At 47.4% G+C, this 21,125-nt stretch overlaps 1 protein-coding gene across 2 annotated transcripts in view; it reads right to left on the bottom strand.

Moving 5' to 3' along the window:
• KCNN3 (potassium calcium-activated channel subfamily N member 3) overlaps positions 1 to 21,125 on the bottom strand; it is a 186,662-nt gene that overhangs the window by 33,905 nt on the left and 131,632 nt on the right. The gene's annotated exons all lie outside the window — the stretch shown is intronic.

Below are 21,125 nucleotides of genomic sequence, written 5' to 3'. Positions count from 1 at the left end.
AACGGAATGCTATATAAAAAAAAAAAAAAAAAAAAGGCTCCCTAGAAGGGCTGGAAGATAAATTGAGGAAGTCTCCCAAAAGGCTGAAAAAGACAGAAAGAGAGATGGAAAACAGAAGAGAAAATGAGAAAATTAGTGAATCAGTCTGCCAAGTCAAATAATGGTAGTTCCGGGAAGAGAGAACTGGGGGGTGAGGGGTGGGAAGTGGCAGGCGGAGAAGGAGAAGGTGAAAGAGAAGGAGAAGGAAAGAAATAACCAGAAATCATTCAAACAATTTCCCAAAACTGAAGGACATGAGTTTCTAGATCAAGGGCCCACTGTCCCCGGAACAGTAGATAAAAATAGACTCATACCAAGGCACATCATTATGAAATTTCAGAACACCATGGGGAAAAGGAGAAGATACTATAAAGCTTTCAGAGAGGGGGAAAACAAAAGGTCAAATACAAAGAATCAAAAATCAGAATGACTTTGGACTTTTCACAGCAACACTGGAAGCTAGAAGGCCATGGAATAAAAGCTTCAAAATTCTGAAGAAAAATTATTTCCAAATCAGAATTCTATGTCTAGTCAAAGTATATGTTAAATCTGAGGGTGGAATGAAAACATTTTCAGATGTGCGAGGGTCTCAAAGATTTCCCATTCACCCTTTCTCAGGAAGCCACTAGAGGATATGCTTCAATAAAACAAAGGAGTAAACCAAGAAGGAGAAAGATATGGGATATGGGAAACTGGAGATCCAACAGAAAAGAAGTCCCAGGATGGTGGTGCCGGGAGGTCCTTGGATGATAGCCTTGTGCCAGGTGTGGATCTCAACCTATCCATACTAGAGCTGATCAGAAGGCTCTAGAGAAATTTCTCCCAGAAGATGAAAATGGATAGGAAAACGAGAAGTTCTGCAGGAAAAGTTATACTTTACTACAAGGCTCAACTATGAGTAGAGTCAACTTCGTGTTGACGGGTTAATGTAAACACTGATGACTGGTCTAACCAAAATCATGATATAAGACAAGGCTAGGGGAACAAGAAGAGTTGGAGGAGAGGAAAGGGAGCTAAATCTTCATCAAAGCATCAAAAATAGCAATATAACATGTTATTTAGAGACATGGAGGTAAATGCTAAAATAAAATTAGCAAAAGGAGGTAAAAACAGTTGCCTCTGGAGAAGGGTAGACGGGAGGAGCTGGTGGGGGAACACAAACACTACAGAACAAGTGACTATAAAGTGTATGCATTATAACTTTGATAAAATCAAACATAAATCCAAACCAAAGAGAAAAAAAAACCAAAAATATATGTAACATAAAATTCATCTATGAAGCATAAAAATAAAATAAACATCTATGAACCCACCATCTAACCCCAACCTTTTGGATCTACTTGTGTGTCTTCTCCATTCTCAGTCTCCCACCTCCCCCCAGAGATAATCAACATCCAGAATTTCATGTTTATCATTTCCTTGTTTTTCTTCATAATGCTTCCACGTATGTCTGCCTAAACAATACATAATTTAGTTTTGCCTATTTCTGAACTTCATAAAAATGAAATCATACTGCATGAGTGTGCCTCTACAATGCCCCCCAATAATCCCTAGGCTCCTGGGATTCATGCCCTTTTGTAATTGCCTTCTCTTGAGTGTGGGCTGAACATAGTAACTTGCTTCTAACAAACAGAACACAGAAGAAGCAATGGGCTATCGCTTCTGGGATTAGGTCATGAGAAGACCGCATCTTCTGTTTTGGGTGATCTCTCTCTCTCATTCTCTTTTGGAGGGACACAGCCTGTCAATAACCACATGAGTGAGCTTGGAAGCAGTTACCCTTTAAGTTGTGCTGTGAGATGAGACCCTAGTCAATAGTTTGGCTACAATCTCATGAGAGACCTTAAGCCAGAGGCACTCAGTAAAGCCACACTTATATTCTTGACCCACAGAAATAGTGATATACTACTTTATTTTTTAGCTGTTAAATTTTGGAGCAATTTGTTATGCAGCAGGAGATAACTAACACAGTGAGCTATTCTATGAATTCTTTTTTTTTCCCTCCACTCAGCACATATGTTGATATACTTGCCTGCGATTTATTTTCATTCTTATCTTGTGTTTCATCATATGAATATACAATAATTTATTTATTCATTCACCTATGATGGACATTTGGATGGTTCCCAATTTTTTCCTCTAACAAGCAATACTGCGACAAACATTTTTGATCATATCTCTTGGTGCATTGCATAAGAGTTTCTCTAGGACACATACCTAAGAGTGGATTTGCTGGTTTGTAAGATATATATTTAACGTCACTAGAAAACGTCAAGTTGTTTTTCAAAATGGTGGTACCAATTAGGCTTCCACCAGCAGTGGATAAGAGTTCCTGTTGCTCCATATCTTCGTCAACATTTGTCATTGTCTGACTTTAATTTTTGTCAAACTAGTAGGTAAATTGGGATCTCATCACGCTTTTACTTTGCATTTCCTGACAAAAGTTTGAATATTCTTTCATGTTTGTTGGTCATTCGTGTGTCCTCTTCCATGAAGTACCATTAATTACTTTTGCCCATTTTTCTATCGATGCATTTTTGTCCTTTTTTTCTTATTGATTCATAAGAGTTCTTTGTATATTCCAGGTAACAAGAACCTTGTCAGCTTATGTATTGTGAATATCTTCTTCCAGTTTATGCCTTGTATTTTTTAAGAAATCCTTCCCTACCTAAACTTGTAAGACTTTCTTTTAAATGTTTTTAAATGCTGCCTTTCATGTTTAAGTCTTTAATTCACCTGTGTATGATGTGAGGTAGGGATACAACTTCTTTTTTTTTTTTTTAAATACAGATAGCCATTATCCCAGCCCCACTTAATGAATAGTCAGTCCTCTTCCCATTGACATTCAATGCTGCCTCTGTCACTTAGATTATATTTGCAAGTGGGGCTAGTTCTGGGTTCTCTATTCTGTTCCACTGACTGATTTGTTTAACCCTGGGGTTATAGTCATCTTTGTAGTCTTAGGGTCTAGCACATAAAAGGTGCTCAGTAAACATTTGCAGAATGAATATGGCCTGCTTGCTGCTCTTTCTGTCCCCCTGTGAAAGTGATGCTTGCTTCAGTAACTCAGTGAGGCATCTTAAGATGATTTCAGCTGTTCTCTTCTACTGATAAACTTTTGTCAAAGGGGCTGCCAAATTTCTCGGGCTTGAACTCAGCTTCTTGACAGTAGCTGTGACCTGTTACAGCAATAGGCTGACAGAAAATATGCCAAAGTCAAATTACTGCCTCTTCCTCCTTCTTTTCAGTGGAGTTTGAATATTTCTTTTTTTTTATTTTTAACTTTGTGTGTGTGTGTGTGTGTGTGTGTGTGTGTGTGAAAACTCTCTTTTCACATTGATCTTACTCATTTGTTGGCTGTAGCTGCTTGTCCTGGGTTTGGTTTGTTTGTTGGAAATATGCAGGAATCGAGCCAAGCCTTCCGAGAACTCTGGTCAAATGGATTGATTTGTTATCACCTTTCAGTCATTCCTCAGCTTCACGAAGTCAGACTCCTGCCCCCACTGAGCTGTGGACTCTGTGTTTGCTAAGTTCTCCAACAAAAAAACCAACAACATATACCTGACTTGATTCTTTGGTGGCCTTTGACCCTGTTGGCAACTCCCTCCTCAGAACACTCCCATCCTTCGGTGTCTCCCGGTTTTCCTCCTCCTGCTCTGACCATGCCCTCATGACTTCATCCTCTGGCTTCCTCTTCAGCATTGCTGTGCTCCAAGCTTGCCTTGTGCATACACCTCTCTTGCTCCTCATGCTGCCATTGTCCTAGCTTATCCCTTCTGACTATTCCTTTCAAGATCCAGCTCATAGCTCATCCAGTCCCTCCCAGCCACAGTGACCTCTTTGCCTCCAGCTCCCACACACTTAGCATCTGCTCCATCCATTTGCTGCTCTTCCATTTGTGTAGGAGACCATCAGGCTGTGTGATGTCGTGGTTGGACACAGGCTCTAGGGCTATACCACTACATTTGAATCTGGGCTTTGCCCCTTAGTATCTGCATGACCTTGTCCTCATTTCCCCATCTGTAAAAAGAGAAAATACTTGTACCAACTCTCATAGAGGTATTAGGGAGGTTAAATGAGTTGGTATGTCTAAAACAATTAGAACAGCTCCTGGCACATAGTCATACTAGAAAAATATTGAGGATTGTTGGGCCAGAGTCCCTGGGTGGTACAAACAGTTAAAGTACTTGCCTGCTAACTGAAAGGTTGGAGGTTCAAGTCCACCCAGACGCACCTAGGAAAAAAGGCCCGGTGATCTACTTTTGAAAAATCAGCCACTGAAAAGCCTATGGGATATAGTTCTACTCTGACACACGTGAGGTTGCCACGGTTTGGAATTGACTCAACGGTCACTGCTTTTGTTATTGTTGTACCATCACCATCTTACATGTGTACGTCTGGCCTTGGCAAAGTAGAAAGAACACAGGATCTGGACCTGAAAGCCTGCCTTTCATGCCCTAACAGCTTTGTGACCTCGAACAAATCTTCACTGTCTTGGTCTCTGTCTTATCTTCAGGGAAGCAGGCCCTAACAATGTCTGCCCTGCCTACCTCATGAGCTGTGGGAAGATCGAATGTGGAAGAGCTTTGTCAACCTTCAACTTGTGACACAGATAGAGGCGTCTGACGGCCCCTCCAGGAGCTGCCCGCCTGAGGCTTCGTCCTAGAGACAAACGCAGCCCCATGGGACACAGAGGGAGAATGGACAGCAGACACTGCTGAGGAGAAACACAACCGCTCCTCCCAGCTTTTCCTACTAAGTTTTCCTGTCCCACTCTTCCTGTGGTGGGCCACAGACCCTTCCCTTTATATGGTGATTTGCAGTTTTAACAAGTGCATTTAAGCCCCTTATCTCCATCAACAAATCCTGTCAACTCCACGTTCAAACTATTCCCAGAATCTAGTAAAAAAGACCAGACTTAATGGTCTGACCAAGACTGGAGCATCCCCAGGAAGCATGGCCCCTGGACTCTCTGTCAACCCAGAACTGAAACTATTCCCGAGGCCAACTCTTCAGACAAAGATTGGACTGGACTATGGGACACAGAATGATACTCATGAAGAGTGTGCTTCTTAGCTCAAGTAGATACATGAGACTAAACGGGCAGTTCCTGTCCGGAGGCGAGATGAGAAGGCAGAGAGGGTCAGGAGCTGGTTGAATGGACACGGGGAATCAGGGGTGGAAAGGAGGAGTGTGCCGTCACAGTACAGGGGAAGCAATTGGGGTCACATAACAATGTATGTATAAATTTTTGTATAAGAGACTAACTTGAATTGTAAACTTTCACTTAAAGTACAACAATAAAATAAAAAATATTCCCAGAATCTGGCCACTTCTCACCACCTTTGCTCCTACCACCCTGGTCCCAGCCTCTGTCCTGTCACCTAGATCACTGCGTAGCCATCTAAATAGTCACCTCACTTCTGCCCGAACAACGCCTCATCCCTCAGCAGCCACACCAGTCTAGTCTCCTCACAGCAGCCAGAGTGAGTCATTTAAAATGTCTGAGAAGCCATCTTTAAACTAAACAACCGTTTAGCCCAATTAATAAAGAATATTGACCTCGAACACAGCGTTCTTATAAAGAATTATCAATATGAGTGCAAGCTGACAACAGTTCATCTAAAGCATAGATGAGAACTTTAGGGGGCAGAGAGCATGAAATTAATGGTGATGAGACAGTATGGGCAGAGACAGAATGGGGATCCAATGTGAAGTATGTAACCAATGTTATTGAACTGCTCATGTAGAAATTGTGAATGGATGTGTGTTTGGCTATGTATATTCCCATCTGTCATGAATTGAATTGTGTCCTCCCAAAATATCTGTGGACTTGGTTGGGTCATGATTCGCAGTATTGTGTGACTGTCTACCATTTTATCATCTGATGTGATTTCCCTATGTGTTGTAAATTCTATCACTATGATGTAATAAGATGGATTAGTGGCAGTTACGCTGATGAGATCTACAAGATTAGATAGTGTCTTAAGCCAATCTCTTTTGAGATATAAAAGAGAGAAGTGAGCAGAGACACATGGGGACCTCATATCACCAAGAAAGCAGTGCCAGGAGCAGAGCAGATCCTTTGGACCTGAGGTGCCTGCACAGAGAAGCTCCTAGACCAAGGGAAGATTGATGACATGGACTTTCCTCCAGAGCTGACAGAGAAAACCTTCCTCTGGAGCTGACGCCCTGAATTTGGACTTGTAGCCTACTAGACTGCAAAAGAATAAATTTCTCTTTGTTAAAGCTATCCACTTGTGGTATTTCTGTTATAGCAGCACTAGATAACTAAAATACCATCAAAAATAAACAAAATATTATTTAAAAAAATAAGACAGACTCTATCACCTCTCTGCTCCAAAATTCCCTTATCCCTCAGAAGTAAAGCTGAAGTCCTTATGGGGTCTACAAGGGCCTACACCCCCCTACCCCTCACCCCATGCTCCCGGGCCTCTTTAAATCCATCTCCTAGGGCCGGCCCCTTCATCCACTCCACCCTGCCTTCCACCATCTGTACAGCTTCTTGAACACGGCAGTTTGACTCCTGTCTCAGAGCTTTTGCATTTGCTGTTCCTTCTACCAGAAACCCTGGTGGTGTAGTGGTTAAGTGCCATGGCTGTTAACCAAAAGGTTGGCAGTTCAAATCCACCAGGCGCTCCTTGGAAACCCTATGGGTCTACTCAACGTCAACGGGTTTGTTTTTTATTTTTGATTCATTCTACCTGGAAGGCTCATGCCTCAGATAATTACAGTCTTTGCTCAAATGTCAGCATCTAGTAAGGCTTTCCCTGATCACCTTATTTACAATCACACTGCTCCCCAATACCCAACGTGCCCCATCTTCGTGTCCCAAGTCACTGTTCTCCATAGCACCTATCACCATCTGACATAATACATATTGGGTATATTTTTGTGTTTTTGAGCTACCAACTCCCGCTAGAATAGATGCTTCATGAAGAGAAGAACTTTTTCCTGTTTTGTTTACTGCTGTATCCCTAACCAGGACCAGTTGCCCTGGAATGTACTCTGACTCATGGCGCCCCCATGTGTGTCAGAGGAGAACTGTGCTTCATGGAGTTTTCAATGGCTGATTTTTCAGAAGTAGATCTCCAGACCTTTCTTCCGAGGTGCCTCTGAGTGGATTGGAACGGCCAAGATTTTGGTTAGTAGCCATGTGGTTAACCATTTGCACTATTCAGGGTCTCTGCTATATCCCTAGAGCTCAATAAATATTTGTTGAATGAATAAATGAACGCATAATCCCATTTAGTCTCAGTAACAAGCCAGCAGGATGGGGCCTCTTACCCTATTTTATAATGACTCAATGACCAGCTCGGAGAGGAACTGACCTAACTAACTTCTCACAGCAAGGAAGTGGAAAATCTGGGATGAGACCCATGTGTTTTTCTGATTCTAAAAATGGCAGCTGCAGTGAGCAGGACATGGGGTGGGGCGCGGAGGCGGCCTCTGTGTGCCTGTCTTTGCTTGGCAAAGCACCAGCTCAGTCACTGCCAGGAGGATGATGGCAGGAGGCTCTGTGTGCCACTGGCTACTGCCAGTCCATAACAGGGGGTCTGAGAAGCTATCAGGTTGTCAATGAGTCCTGGGTTTATTCCCATCTCTCCCTCCGACTTGGTCTAGGTCTCCAATATAATGCAACTTCCAATTATCGAGTCTTCTCCGCGAGCAAGGACACGGGATACCAGCTTTGTGGAGAAACTGGGGTGAAATCCCCATTTCTCCAGGGTGTCATGAACCTTAATTTAGGAGCATTTGAAAAATGCTTGAAGTGTGTGAAAGAGTGCCATTGAAATTCAAAGTTAGCTGCGGAATAAATGGTTTATGGGGACTGCAGAGCTATTATTGCTTATTCAAGCTATGGTACTTCACATCAAGGCAAGAAAAGAAGAGTTCTTCCTTTTCTCAAAAACTGTGTCCCTTATAAACACCTCAAAATGTGCAATAAAGGGCTTTGGAGACCCAGGGTTGACCACAAGCCCACCGGCCCTGATTACATATGCATAAATAAAGCCACTCCCTCTATTTGCTCACCCCCACGGACGTTGTCCTATTTCTCGAGAGTCGGCCTTGGAATTTAGGAAAGGAAGAACGTGTCCCTCTACCAGGTAATTCAAGGTAACAGCCCTGGATCTTTCCGAGGCAAATCTAAATCTAGTCCTTTATTTCCAGCCCCAACAACTAACAGCACAAGTGCAAGGCCTCCGTTATTTTTAAAAGGGGAGAAAACCACCACCACCAAAACAGCCCACTTGCACGAAGCAGGATGTGACTTGCTGTCAGACACACACGGCTTGTTTTCTCCGTGTGAACATGGGGTCTGAGGGTTGTCGCTTTTTCTCGTGGAGGTGGTGGCAGATGTGTCTCCTTTAGCTGTTTCCTGCAGAGACTTACTGGCCACAGTAAGGAAGAGTTGGACACCTGGCTGCTGTCACCCATCTGGATTCGACCTCTCTGTGGGCCGTGGTTGGGGAGCTTAAGCAATCTCCCCAGCCAAGCTTCCCTTGGTGTGCGCTTCTCTTTTCTGGGGCCTCTTCCTCTCTTTCTTGAGCTAGGATGTTCTGCTCAACATCCCCACATCGCAAATGGGTGCACCTGGGTGCGCCGTCTGAGGGGAGCCAGCTGCTGGTCCTTCCACGGTCCGTTTTCTCCTGAAAGGGGAGTGCTGTCACCCTGTTTGAATGGTTATTAAATGAAAAACCAGATGGCTCATCTGGCAAATCCTTCTGAGTCAGTTTCTCAATTTGCAGTGTTTTCTTTCTTCTTATTAAAAAATATTTCCATGTTTCCTGATTTGGAAATGTTTAATAAAATGCATGAAAACGGAGACAAACAATATGTTTGGAAGAAGCGCTGTTCCCATAGGAAGTGTGTCTTTCAGGGTGTCTGGAGGTGGTGTGGCAGGAAGGGCATGGGTTTAGGAATTCAACAGATGGGGGTTCTGGTCCAGCCCTGCCACCCATTAGCTGTGGGCCCCAGGGAAAGCTGTCACCTCTCTGAGCCCCAGGCTTCCCTTCTGCACAGTGAAGCATGTCCAGCCTCTCTCATGATGCTGGGCTGATGGTGACGTGAGAGAATAAATACACCCCCCACCCCCGCCCCGAGCACCTGGTACATATTTTGGGCTGAATCAATGAGCCCATTCAGTCAACACATATGAATGAGCCCCCTACTACGTGCTAAAACCCACCGCCATTGAGTCAACTCCAACTCATGGTGACCCCACTTGTGTCAGAGCAGAACTGTACTCCATAGGGTTTGCAAGGGCTGGTTTTTACGAAGCAGATTGCCATGTGCTTCCAAGGCTCCTCTGGGTGGACTTGAACCTCCAACCTTTCGATTAGCAGTCGAGTGTGTTAATTGTTTGTACCACACAGGGCCTCCACCATGTGCTAAACTTGGACCTATTCATGGAACTTACAGTCCAGAGAGGGAGGCAGACACCAAACATGAACGCAGAAAAAGGCTGAATCACAATTGAAAGGAGTGCCCCCAGGGTGGACGGAGCACACTGAGCAGAGACCTCTGAGCAGCCACACAGGAGGAACAGGGCAGTGGTGGGAGCTTTCCAGGCGGAGGGGCTCGCTGCGAGAGGGCCTGAGGTGAGAGGGAGCAGCGTGGAAGGAGAGGCAAGGCAGCTAGAGGGCGCTCTTGAGGCTGCTGGGTCCACTGTGCTTAACAAGCAGAGCCGTGGGGGTGCTAAGGTGCGGGTGACCTGCACTGTCTGTCATCCCACACCCCGGTCCCTCACTTTCCCTTCTCCCCCTCCTCGATTTTCCTTTGCACTGTGTCATGGATTGAATTGTGTCCCCCCAAAATATCTGTCAGCTTGGCTGGGTCATGATTCCCAGTATTGCATGATCATGTACTATTTTGTAATCTGATGTGATTGCCTTATGTGTTGTAAACTCTATCACTATGATGTAATAAGATGGATTAGTGGCAGTTATACTGATAGGTCAACAAGATTAGTGTCTTAAGCCAATCTCTTTTGAGATATAAACGAGAGAAGCGAGCAGAGACACATGGGAACCTCATACCACCAAGAAAGCAGCGCCAGGAGCAGAGTGCATCCTTTGGACTTGAGGTCCCTGCGCTGAGATGCCCCCAGACCAAGGGAAGACTGATGACAAGGACCTTCCTCCAGAGCCAACAGAGAGAGAAAACCTTCCCCTGGAGCTGACCGCCCTGAATTTGGACTTGTAGCCTACTAGACTGTGAGAATAAATTTCTCTTTGTTAAAAGCCATCCACTTGTGATATTTCTGTTACAGCAGCACTGCATGACTAAGACACACTGCCTCTCTCTGCTCTTTCTTCTTTTTTCCTTTTCCCCCTTGGAAACACTGTCCTCACCTCCCTTTTCTCTCTCCCTCGCTCATTCCCTCTTTGGCTCCTCCACCCTCTATCCCACTCTCTCCCCGTGAGGACCCCAGCGGGAGCACTCCCATACGGGGAGGATGGTTTCTGCCTCCAAGGCAGGCGCGCTTCTTGTGGGGAGACCAGTCTGTTTGCCTCAGGTTGGTTTCACGTATTCCGCAAACTTTTATTTAGCACCTATAGGGTCACTATCAGTCGGAATCGACTCGACAGCTACGAGATTTTTTTTTCAGGTGGACACATAGTGGCCCAAGTGGAGTCCCTGGTTGGTACAAATTTAATGTGCTCAGCTGCTAACCAAAAGGCTTGAGATTTGAGTTCATCCAGAGATACCTTGGAAGAAAGGCCTGCAATCTACTTCTTAAAAATCAGCCATTGAAAACCCTACGGAGCACAGTTCTACTCCGACACACATAGAGCCACCGTGAGTCGGGATTGACTTGACGGCAACTGGTTTATTGACTGCGTGGCCAGATAATAATGGCATAAAATTAAACAAAGCAGGGTCCCTGCTCCAGGGAGACCCATGTGGGGTGGGGCGACATGGTGTGACATAAAGTGGAGAGGGCTGTACCAGGAGGAGGTACATGCAGTCGGAAAGCCCAGAGGAGGAAGCACTTGGGTCCTCCCAGGACCCACAGCCCAAAGCCCTCTCTCTTCTGGTGATCACATCCCTCCTCCTGGTTTCAACTGCCACCTCTGAAACCTCTGAAACTGGCCTGGACCTCCCTCTGAACTTCAAACCCATAGATCTGTCTGCCTAACATGAGACATCTCTGGGGAGGACAGCAGGTAAATCAAGCTCAACTTAATCAGAACCCTACTCGTGACCTGCTCTCCTCCCCACCAGCCCCTGCCCTCCAAACCTGCCTGTATGCAATACCACCAGCCACTTGCCTAGCCATGCCAGGATGCTGGACATTGTTCTCGGATGTCCTCCTCCATCCCCTCCACATCCAATCAGTCTGTCCTGTCAATTTTGGGTCCTACAGCTCTCTCAAGCCCGCCTCTCACTCCCCATCCTAGCCAACACTGCCCTGGGGGAAGCCGCGTCCTGTCTCAGGATCATCACTGCCGCCATCTTCCCAACTGGTCTCCTTGTCTCCACGTCATTCTTACGCACCCTCAGATCCCCTTCCACACTGCAGCCAGGGGCATGGTCCCAAAACACAAGATGCCCATGATTATCTCAGGCTTAAAACCCAACAGTACCTCCACGGGCCTAGACTGAGGGTAGTGGAGTAGGGGAGGTGGGGCAGGTTCTCAGCCTCACAGTAGAGACACACTAGTGTGTATGAACAATCTACCTAGGACTAACAGTAGTCGAAGAATTGGCATTTGTGAGTGGTAGGGTAGTTTCAAGGTTATCCCTATGTGCTCTTGGACTCTGATTTGCTTTCTTGAATGGGAGAGGAAAGGGTAGGGTTCCAGCCAATTTGCAGAAATGATTGGTAACTTGGGGCACACCCACGGCAGTGGTTGGGTGTCTCAATACCATGTCTCCTGCATCTCTAGAATAAAAGAAACAAGTACATAAATAAGGTTGGGAACTGTTGGCCTTGAGAGAAGATCAAGCCCAACCTCCTTGTTCTCGTTGTTAGCTATTGTTCAGTCAGCCTTGACTCATGACCACCCCACACTGTGGAACAAAATGCTGCCCAGTCCCGGGCCATTCCCATGATCGGCGGAGAATCAGACAATGTTCTATGGGGATCCATAGGGTTTTCATTGGTTGGTTTTCGAAAGTAGATTGCCAGGCCTTTCTTCCTAGTTCATCTTAGTCTGGAAGCTCTGCTGAAACCTGTTCAGCGTCATAACAACACAAAAGCCACCACTGGCAGATGAGTAGTGGCTGCAGCTGAGGTGCATTGGCTGGGAATCAAACCCAAGTCTCCTGTATTAAAAAAAAACCAAACTCGCTGCCATCGAGGCGATTCTGACTCATAGCGACTCTCTAGGACAGAGTAGAACTGCCCCATAGGGTTTCCAAGGAGCACCTGGTGGATTCAAACTGCCAATCTTTTGGTTAGCAGCCATAGCACTTAACCACTACGCCACCAGGGTTTCCTGGTCTCCTGTCTGGGAGGCAAGAAGTCTACCATTGAAGGCCTATTGTGATCTGGGCCCTGCCCATCTCTCCAGCCTTCAGGCCAGCCACAACCTCTCACTTTACACCCTGGCAAGCAACTCTTTATTATCTCTCCCACCCAACGCTTTGCTCATGTTGGTCCTTTTGCCTGGAGGCTCCTGAATTTTAGGAAATCACCTCCTCTAGGAAGCTTTCCTGGATCAAGTTCCTCTGTGGCACTCCCTTAGCCACCCCACCCCATGTGCTCCTCTCTGTCACCTCCCAGCGTGGGATCTAATTGGGTGCCTGCTTCCAGGGCTTGCCCGTCTCTGTGGCCCAGTGTCAGCTGGGGGTCGGGGAAGCTTGGGCAAACCTGCTGGAGAAGACAGTGAATGAGTGAGGGCTGTGGGGAGTGACTTTAGAACCTGGTCGCACCTCACTCCCCGCTCCGAGGCCTCTGCTTTTTGTTGAAAACATTTCCAGATTTCTGCTTTCTCTCTGCAGCTACTGTCTGTGGTTTTCATTCAGCTCCACCCTCCCGGGGCCTCAGTCTGCCGCCTGTAAGCTTTTTCTCTCCTGGCTGAGCCTCTCCCCGACATCTGCCATCAGTCACAGAGTGTGACTTGGAAGCAAAGGGGCTTCACAGATCTTAGTTTTTATGTACGGAGACAAGGATAACAGTGGTTGGGATTCTGGTAAAAACATTTCCTCAAAGACCTTAGAGGTGATCTTCTTCTCATCTCATTTTATTTCTGAGAGGCAGGTAGGACTGCATCTTCGCTCTATTTTAAGAGCTTACAGTCATTTACCTAGTGCTGACCTCGTGCCACGTGGGCCATACCGTTACGTGCATTATCTCATTTCATCCTCACAATGACAAGATTTGGAATTGTTTCCCACTTTCTTGAGTCGCGAACTGAGGCTCAGCGAGATGAGGGAACTAGCACGAAATAAAACATCTAATGAGTGGCAGTGGCTGGATTTGAACTTGGGTTTGCCTGATCCCACAGCCCCAGCTTGGACCATACTGCGCCTTTGAGGAACTGGAAGTCAGAGAGGTTGAGTGGCTCTCCGAGTGCCTGATCCTGGATCTGTATTACGAAGAGCCAGCTTCACAGGGGAGTGAGCCAGGGCCCTGTTTAGCAGGGTAGGTTGTCAGCTGTGCCACACCAGGGAGCACCATTCACGTCCCTGCCAATGTGAACGGCGCCCCCTGTAGGGCAATGCTGGGTAGGCAGTGGTCCTGGCTAGAGAGCCCCAAGGGAAAGGAGTCTTTCTCCTTCCACTCATGCTTTCCAAAGAGAACTAAAGGCAGGCAGCTCCCCAGGAGGGCAGACGTTGAGGAGACCACAGAGCTGCAGCCTCACCTGGGCAGGTTAGCGTGGGAGGGAGGTGGGGATCGCCCTCAACCAAGAACAGTGGAGAAAGCAGTGGGACAAATACCCCGCAAAGGGATTTTCTTGTTTGTGTTTCCAGAGCAGTGGGGTTCCAGAGCAGGATGTGGGAGCTCTGGGAGGCTGCTTCCCCTGCCACTGAGGAGAGAGGGTGCTGAGAGGGAGCCCTGGACATCCAGGGGAGTGGAGCGTTCTGGCTCACCTAAGTGCAGAGTGGCACCTCGGAAGTGCAGAGATTCTTGCTGTAGGTAAAGAAGCAGCAAGACAAAGAAGAGAGTGGCCCATCTGGAGCACGGCGGTGGAAGGGCTCTGGGTCGGGGCACCTGGTGAGGGTCTGGCCTGAGAGGAAGGGACGCCAGGACATGAACAGCTAGGGCAACCACCCGATCTGGGGTTCTGAGGCCTGCAGGATGCCCCCTAATCACAGCCGCCTGCACGTGGAATGTGGTTGCTCCTAACCTCTAACCTCCTTCCCTGGGCCTGCGGTGTCCAGGAAGGCGGACCTCCCCTGATATCTGGCAATAGGGAGGTCATAGGGCAGGTCACAGGGGCTAGTCCAGGGCGCACCTGCCCCCACAGCCCAGCCACCCCACATCTCAGTTCACAGATTAGCTGGAAAGTCCTGGAGCACTTCAGAAATCAGGTTAATTGAGAAGCTCAGTGCTCTGTGGAAGAAGAGGAACACAGGCAGTGAATCACACTCCTAACTGTCCTCCCAAGAGCGGCTTTCCTGATGGAGGAGCTTCCCAATCCTCACAGCAGGCAGGCTCCAAGCTGTCTAAGAGCAGCCGCTGAAGGGAAGGCTCACGTATCTGTCAGCGGCGGCTCAGGCCAGGGGCTCTTCTCCCCTCCTTGCTCATCCTGCAGCCCCAGGACCAGAAAAAGGACGCAGCTGGGGAGACCGCCCTTAGCACTGCACTCCTTCTTCCTGCCTCTGGAACTGAGCAATTCTTGCTGGAGGAAAAGAAGGAGCAAGACAAAGAAGAGACGGGCTGTCTGGAGGTTTCTTCTTGCTTTCGGAGCCTGAAGACAATACTGTAAAACCCCCTTAGCATCAGCCAATCCCTCATTGCTCTGGGCCTTTGGCCCCTCATCTGAGAAATGAGGGGCCGGGGCCACACAACCCCTCAGGCCCCTTCCAGCTCTGAGCTGCTGGGGCTGTCTGAGAGTGAGCTTTTCCTGGCGCCATGGCCCACACAGGATGGAGAGCTGGTTCTATAGGGGGTGGGCAGCTGTAGCCCAATGCCTGCATCCTCAGGGCCCTCTCTGAGCAGACACCGATTCTCAGGGGGCCAAATCAGCCTGGTGTGACAGGTGTCCTTAGGAATAGCAGTAGTGGCTGTGTTGAGGGTCTCTGGCCACACAACGGGATTTTCTTAGGGGGCATTAGCCCAGAGGCCCAGGACTCCCTCAACTTCTGGGCTTTTCCAGAAAAGTAACAGGACTACCATGGACTCAATGCCTGTTGGTCTAAACGAGGCAACTCAGCTTTCCTCTCAAGTCACCGTCTTGGTGCCACGTCTAGCCCGACAACTATCATCGTCTTACAGATAAGGGAACGGAGGCCAGAATCCGGGAGTGACGAGACCCAAATCCAGTGGGCCTCCCACCACTGTGCTGCCTCTTTCTACCCCATGCGGGCTTGGTCATGCACGCCCTTTACGCTCACACCCCAGGAGAAAGACCCTCAACTGGGAGCTCAGATGCTCTCTAACTTGCTGTTTGACTTTGGAGAAGTCACTTCCCTTCTCTGGGCCTTGCTGTTCTCATCTGTAAAATGGGAGGATTTAGCGAAATGAGCTACAGAGCCTTTTCCAGCTCTAAGTTAGGTGCTTCTTTGATCACAGTCTATCCCCCTCCCTTCTCCCCACTCTCTAGGGAAATGCAGCTGGGCTGACTGCAGACAAAGTCGCCAGGTATCTTCACAGACGGGTAGACTTTGGTGGCCTTTTCCCACTACAGACAATACAGCCAACACCAGCCAGCCTGGACATGAGGCTGGGATGCATTCACCCAGAAGGCTGTATGGTCTGCATGGAGAAGGCAGAGCTCCCATCCATGTGCCTCGTATCCTGTGAACTTAAGTCCTGCACCCCAGCAGCATCTCATGGGGAGCAAGACAAACAAAGAGCTCTACTCAGCTAGAAATGACCCAATGGCCTTCACCTTCACCCAGGCCAGCTTCACCTTGGGGAGCCACAGAGGGAGACTACCAAGTCACATGGAGTGTTCAATGGTCCCTAACCCAAGACTCACCCAAGCTGAACAGCTGTGATTCCTGAAACAGGACAGGAGAGGATGAGCTGGCGCCAAGGCCATCATGAAAGAAGGAGAATAGCTATACTCCGAGTCAACGTTGGACTAACTCTCTCTCTCTGTCCCTCTCTCTCTGTTTCTCTGTCTCTCACTCTGTCTCCCTCTCTCCTCTCTTTCCCCTCCTTCCTCCTCTCCAGGACCCTGGAGAAGCCCATGAAGACTCCTTCATCCCAGCATCCCCAGCCCTGATTCTGTTTGAGAGGAAGCCTCCACCACAGAAGATGCTGGTTACATGTTGCCAGGCAACAGAATGCTGCCTGAAAACTACAACCCACCTCTGACACTTCCTAGGACTGGAAACTGCCAGGGCCAATGAAAGGAGATGGCCAAGAACCAAAGACGAAGCGTCAGGAGGGACAATGTCGGAGTTGAGCCATCGCAGAGAGCAAACCGAGAGGCCAGGCAGTCGTGTGAAGTGCTCCAAACCAAACAGATGGGGAGGAAGAATTGACTCAAGAAGTTAGGGAGACAGACAGAGAGAGGAGACATGAAGAAAAGTCCCATGGATGTTAAGTCCTTGAAAGGTCTCCTTTTTTTTTTTTTTTTTTTTGTCAGCTTGGTCACAATTAGAGACGAGGTTGTTAAGGAAGATGATGCTTCCTTAGGTCATTACTTATCTAAGGGCTCCTCCCTTTATCTGAGTGGTTTTTATTAAACACCCCTCAAGCAATAGTACAACTCTCCACAGACTTTCCAGGAAACACCATTATCCTCTAAAGCAAAGATCTCCACTACCGTCGTCATCATCAGCTACCCAAATATAGGTTCATCTGCTTGTTAGCCTAAGTGACCCTGGGCTCTGGGATCATCTAGTGCTGGGCGGATCAAGATGGCGACCAAGGAGACCCAGGCTGGATGGCTGTACCCAGCGGACAAGGGGAAGGATGAGGCGCAGAGAGCTGGGCGCAGGAGTGCCTTAGGTGGGGGAGCCGCTGGCTAGCAGTGGGATCCCAGCTCACTTACCCCGTGAAGCCTCTGTTTCCTAATTTCTAAAGTGGGAAAATAACTCCAGCCCTCCCCACTTCACAGGGTGCTGGGGAACGGACGAAAAACTGCATAGGCTGTGGAGGGCCACATAACTGTGTGTACCATGAACTTTAAGGTAAAACCCAAACCCATTGCCATTGAGTCGGTTCCAACTCATAGCGACCCTATAGGACACAGTAGAACCGCCCCATAGGGTTTCCAAGGAACGGCTGCTAGATTCGAACTGCCAACCTCTTGGTTAGCAGCCAAGCTCTTAACCACTGTGCCCCAGGGCTCTGGAACGATAAGATAGTGCCCCTTATTTACTTAATAAATAATTATAAACTTCCCATGAGTGCTAGGCCCTCTAGTATACATTATCTTAGAGAGTTACGGCCTGCTGGGAAAGAGGCAATTAAACAAGCAACCGCACACAATGGTGGGTGAGTTATCCCACTGCTCTTAGTCTTAGGTTTTCCGTCAGTGAAATGGACAGAATACTACAAAATATTATCGTGAGGGTTAAATGGGATAATGCATGGAAGAGACGGAAGACAGGCCTGGTGATCTGCTTCTGAAAGGTCACAGCCTTGAAAACCCTACAAAGTGCAGTTCTACTCTGAAATACATGGGGTCGCCAAGAGTTGGGATTGACTTGATGGCAACTGACAACTACATGGAAGAAGAAATTCAGCACTTAACGATGGACAGCTCCCCGCTCTTCCTCAGCTTCCCCTTCACTAGGCTCCAATGACCCTGGCCCAGATTCTCACCGGCCCTCCAGCTTTGCCCAATTTGGCGGCAGTGATGGGTCAGGCAACCTCAGGAGAGAATAGGCCAGTTTCCGAAATAATGCAAAGCCTCAAGACACCTTTATTCCCTAAACGAAATCCCCGGTAACAAGCACAAAACAAATTAAGGATACTGGTAAGTACATAGGAACGATTTTCACGTGTTAAACTTGACAAAGTAATTATGCTTTGGACATGTTGTCAGGAGGGATCAGTCCCTGGAGAAGGACATCATGCTTGGTAAACTACAGGGTCAGCAAGGAAGAGGAAGCCCCTCAACGAGATGGATGGACACAGTGGCTGCAACAATGGGCTCAAGCATAACAACTGTGAGCATGGCACAGGACCGGGCAGGGTTTCGTTCTGTGGTGCACGGGGTCACTGTGAGTCGGAACCAACTTGGCAGCACCTAACAACAACACCCAGTGAACTATATCGACATTTACTCAACTCTGTCAGTTTGACAATATAGACGTTTACTTTATCTCATTAATTTTGACATAGACTTTCTCAGAAAAACTCTAGCCAGTCGCCAATTCACCCAAAAGCTGACATCATGGCATTGAAGGACAATGGGTCATTTCTACCCATATCCACTAACAGGCAATGGCTTCCCACTGAAAATCACTGTTTTTCTCTAGCGTCAATTACAAATGCTTTCTAGGTACCAGACAGCGTGCCTTCAAGCAGATTATCAAATGACCTCACAACCCAAACTGAAAGGAGGCCTTAATTCACCTTGCATATTACGCCCCTTCTCTTTTGGCCCAACACAGTCACACTTCAGAACACAACTCTCCGATTAAACAAATACCCCAGGAGCCCTGTGGCAGGGAGGCAGTGTCCTGGGCTCCCAGGCCTCCACTGCTCACTTCTTAAGGCCTCTGAGAGAAGCAGACGGGCCTGTGTTTTATGGTTTCTCATGCCTTCTCTTGCTTGAACTTCATAACTGCCCTGGAAGTAGGTAAGACAGGCTTACATCTTCCATCTACAGACCAGAAGAGGGAGGCCCAGGAAAGGAAGGGACTCGGTGTTTGTCAAGAATCAGTTACGGTCATGGGCATTTGTCTTATTTAATAGAGGGTAAGTGAACCTTCTGTTCGGTTATACATTAAGTCGCCATGAGTTGGAGGTAACTGGCCGACAACTACCAACAATAACAAAGTGACTAACCCAAGGCCACACAGCTGGTCTACTGCCAAGCTAGGCCACGAGCCCAGGTTTTCTGATTCCAGGCACTACATACTTTGCAGTCTGTAAAGAATATACCTTACGTTTAGAAGTGCGAGAGGTTATTAATTCTCACCTTCCACATGGGAGACCCAGTTTCAATTCCTGGCCAACACACCTCCTTACACAGTCACCACCCATCTGTCAGTGGAGGCTTGCATGTTGTCATGATGCTGAACAGGTTTCAGTGGAGCTTCCAGACTAAGATGGACTAGGAAGAAAGGCCTGGTGATCAGCCAGTGAAAAACCTATGGATCACAATGGTCCAATCAGCAACCAATCATGGGGATGGCACAGGACTGGGCAGCGCCTTGTCCCATTGCGCATGGGGTCGACCTGAGTAGGGAGCCAATTATATGACAACTAACAACAACAATTATTACAGTGATGGCTAATGTTACTAAAATTGAACCAGACTGGTTTTATCATGGGTTGACTGGGGCCAGACTGTGGAGAGCCTTGGACACTAAATTACAGAATATAGACTCAGTCTTTTAGAGGGAGCAACTGAAGGTTTTTCAGAGGTAATAGAATTTATCTAGTGGTAGTGTGATTGGAAGCCAGGGTAGCTCCTTCTTTACTCCAGTGTAAGATACAGTGATCTTTGTGAAGGAGGTGGCAGGAAGAGATGAAATTGAGAGACATGACAGAACAAGAACCACAGGGTTTGATGACTGAATAGTGGGGCTGGGATGGGGTTGGCATGGGCACAAGGATGGTGAATCGTTTTGAGCCTAAGAGATACTGGTGCTCCAATATTCCTTCTCCCCTTCATCTCTGGTAAGAGAATCCAGGAATTTTAGCTGAGCAAACGGCTGCCAGTAATAAAGACTACATTTTCCAGTCATATGAACACTAAAGGACGTGAATGAAAGCGTCACGTGTGACTTCCAGGAAACATCCTTAACGAGAAACAAGATCGCTTATTTTGCTGTTCCTCCTTCTTGCTGGCTGGGAGCTAGATGAGATGGCTGGAGCTCCAGCAGCCTTCTTGAACTATGGGAGAGAAATCATGTAGCAAGGATGGCAGGGCAACAAGGGAGAAGGAATCTGGGTCCCCGATGCCATTGAGTACCACACTAGCTTTGGACTGATCTTTCCCAGTCTTTCCTTTGCATGTGAAAGAAATAAACTTCTACCCTGTTTAAGCTACTATTATTTTGGATTTCCTGTTACTTGCAGCCAAAAACTAATCCTAATTGATAAAGTTCCTGAGAAAAAGAAGGTAAAAATAGAGAAGCAAAGAAAGAGTTTAGGAGTACTATGATGAGCTTGATCACAGTGTCGATGCGTGGCACATCAGTACATGAGAACATGCTTATCAAACCCTTCGCCTGGCACCCAGGGTGCAACCAAGCACTCTACACTGTCACCGTGACCCTTCGAAGCCACTTTTGTCTCTTGCCTGGCCTGCCACAATGACCTTCTTACTTGTCCTCCTAGGAGCTTTCTTGCCCACCTCTAGTCAACTCTCCACAAAGAAGTCAGAGTGACAGTCTTAGAATGCACAAGATTGTATAACTTTCTTCTTCAGTAAAACTCTTCAGAGACTTCCACTGCAGTTACGACAAAGCTTCAAACCCTCAACATGACCCACAAGGCCCTGCACTCTTGGCCCCTGCCCCCTCTCTAGCCCAGTCCCTGCCACGCTCACACACTCCAACCAGTCCACTCTCCTTCCAGTAACTCGACACACCAAGCTCTTTGCCCGCTCAAGGCCAAGTTCACCCCCTGGCCTGTGAATGGCTCATTTCTTCTCATCCTTCAGGTCTCAGTTGAAAGGTCCCCTCTCCAGACTGACTTCCCAAGTAGGTCCTAGCTGAATTCATCCCTCCTCAACCCCATTTCTTTAAAAAAGAAAAAAATCATTACAGTGTGGTTTTTTTCTTCTTCACAGTACATACCATAGATTTGAAATTAC

The sequence above is a fragment of the Trichechus manatus genome, unplaced genomic scaffold (assembly GCF_000243295.1).
Source record: "Trichechus manatus latirostris isolate Lorelei unplaced genomic scaffold, TriManLat1.0 scaffold00213, whole genome shotgun sequence".
NCBI classification, from domain to species: Eukaryota; Metazoa; Chordata; class Mammalia; order Sirenia; family Trichechidae; genus Trichechus; species Trichechus manatus.
Note: the sequence above shows the minus strand (reverse complement) of the source record. Positions and strands in the feature narration are given on the sequence as shown.